Raw genomic sequence first — 2,969 nt, forward strand, 5'->3', positions numbered from 1 at the left:
TTATGTTTTGATTATGGGCCTCGGATGTCTCCAAACCATTTTTAGAGTGGTCGTAGCCCTTTAGGTTTAGGCGCTGTCTAATACGCTTTGTGTCTTCAGATTTCGATAACCCGAGCTGCCTGTACTTATTTTGGATGACAACCCCCGAGTGGGGTAGCCCTTTAGGCTCGGATAGGGGTTGACCTTAGGCCCAATAGTCCCTGGGTAGGAATAGCCCTTGTGCACAATACTTTTAAGAAGCAAAAGCGCATATTAGCAAGGCAGAAACTTTTTTCATTTCTATGTGTAATGTACACGATTATAAGCGTGTAAAAACTTGTATTATTGCTAAGGTGGCCTATGTGGGCATAGTTCATTTGATCGTTTGGCCCTTACAATAAATCCTAACCAACGAGCATAGGTTGTTCAAGCACAAAGTTTCCTTCCTTGCTAAATTTTTTGACTCGAGGGTTATTGCCCCCAGTATTCGAGGTAGAAGGGCTCGGATACTGTTGATGCGACCATTGACTCCGATTTGAAACCGGTCTTCGATTCTAAGTTAGCACGATCCACTGTTGCCACATTAAAAACCTTGCCAGAAAATCCATTTGTGACAAAAACAGTTCAAGGGAAAAAATGTGCAATGTGTGCTTTCATACCTAATAATCGTACTTTCCTTTGGCCATTGCTTGCAAGCGTTAGTCTACTTTATAAAATTTTAAAAAGGGTAAATGAAAATGTACCTTATCAATAATATCGCCTTAAGTGCACCACGTTCTAGTTGTTTGGTAGTTGTGCGTCATTTCCTACTTCGAGTTTGTATGAACCTTTACCGGTAATACCGATAACTCGATATGGTCTTTCCCAATTTGGTCCCAGCTCCCTTCGTTTGGGTTCAGGGTATGCAGTGTTACTTTTCTTAACACCAAATCTCTGATATTGACGTATCGGAGGCTGGCTCTTCGGTTGTAATATCTTTCTATCCGTTGCTTCTGGGTGGCTAACCGGACTAGGGCGACCTTACGTCTCTCGTCCAATAGATCCAAGTTCGTGTTCATGGTCTCACCATTTTATTTTTTGATCGCATATAGGAACCTGAGGATCGGTTCTTCTACTTGGACCAGTATTTGTGCTTCGACACCGTAAAACATAAAAAATGGAGTATCCCCGGTACTAGATTTAGAGGTCGTACGGTACGCCCACATGACTTCGGATAAAATATCCTTCCACTTTCCTTTGGCGCTGGTCAGTCTCTTTCTTAAGTTTTGGAGTATGGTCTTATTTGTAGACTCCGTTTGTCTGTTCCCACTAGGGTGGTAGGGGGTTGATAGAATCTTTTTGATTTTGTGGTCTTCGAAAAACTTGTTTACCTTGTTGCCGATGAACTGTTTCCTATTATCACACACGATATTGGCCGGTATCCCGAGCCGACATATTATATGTTCCCAAATAAAATCAATGACTTCTTTCTCTCGGACTTTCTCGAACTCCTGAGCTTCAACACATTTAGAAAAATAGTTTGTCATAAACAATACGAATTGAGTCTTACCAGGTGCCCATGGCAGGGGACCGACAATGTCCATTCCCTATTTCATAAAAGGCCAAGGTGACAAGACCGAGTGCAGTAGTTCTCCGGGCTGATGGATCATCGGTGGATGCCTCTAGAAGCCGTCGCATCTTCGTACAAAGTCCCTTGCACCTTTCCCTATGTTGATCCAGTAGTGGCCGACCCTAATTTTCTTCTTAACCAAAGACTCTGCCCCTGAATGGTTACTGCAAGTGCCTTCGTGAATTTCCCTCAAAACATATTCAGCATCTCTCGGTCCCAAACATATGGAGAGTAGTCCACTAAACATTATTCTATACAAAGTATCCTCTAACAAGCTCAACCTGGCTGCCTTCGTGCGTAGAGCTCTCGATTCTTTAGGATCCGAGGGCAACTTCCTAATCTTCAAGTAATCTATATACTTATTTCTCCAGTCCCAAGTAAAACTTGTTGAGTTTATTTAAGCATGGACTTCTTTCACTACCGATTTCATGAGTTGTACGACCATTCCTGAACTGAATTCATCCTTATTGATCGATGACCCCAAGTTATCCAGAGCATCGGCTTCGCTATTTTGATCCTTGGGTACGCGTTGCATGGTCCACTCCTTTAACCGATGTCTGATACCAACTTTGTCACGACCCAAATCCCAGTCGTGATGGCGCCCAACACACTACTAGGCAAGCCCGACCATTATTCAACACTTAACCCAATTTATCAAAAATAACGGAAAGAAATATCAATTAAGCAAGATTAAAGTACTGAAGAATTTAACAAAATACACAATATAATCTCACTAGGACCCGGTGTCACGAATCTGAGCCTCTAGAATACAGAATATCATCCTAATACATGGTATATCCAAAGTCTGATAATGTGGAAATAAAGAGATAGGATAGGAGGGAGAAGATCAATGGCTGCGAACGCCGTGCAGCTACCTCGATACTCCCAGAAGCTAGATCTATTGATCAACTGGATCTACTGAGCCTGAGACTGCCCTGAATCTGCACACAAGGTGGAGGAGTAAAGTGAGTACTCCGACCCAGTGAGTAATAAAAGTAACTACAGTCCGAAGATAAGAAAATCCAGTAAATACACAAAGTAAGCTAAAATCCAAATATACAACAACATATGGAACTGAGCAGCTAAACAACAGTATAAATAGAAATACATTAATCCAATGCAATGCATATGATGGTACATTCTAGTACCCACTGCGGCGTGCAGCCTGAGCCATCCATATTTATTTATCATCGAAGGCGCTCACTGGGGGTGTGTACAGACTCCGGAAGGGCTCCTACAGCCCAAGCGCAATATCTTGGTCAGTCATTGTTACCTGACCGGTCGGCCATTGTTACCTGACCAATTTATATCATACGGTGCCATTGTTACCACTGTTCAAGTATATCATCTAGTGTCATTGTTACAACTATTTCAAGTATAT

This window comes from Nicotiana tabacum, chromosome 6, assembly GCF_000715075.1.
Source record: "Nicotiana tabacum cultivar K326 chromosome 6, ASM71507v2, whole genome shotgun sequence".
In the NCBI taxonomy this organism is placed as follows: Eukaryota; Viridiplantae; Streptophyta; class Magnoliopsida; order Solanales; family Solanaceae; genus Nicotiana; species Nicotiana tabacum.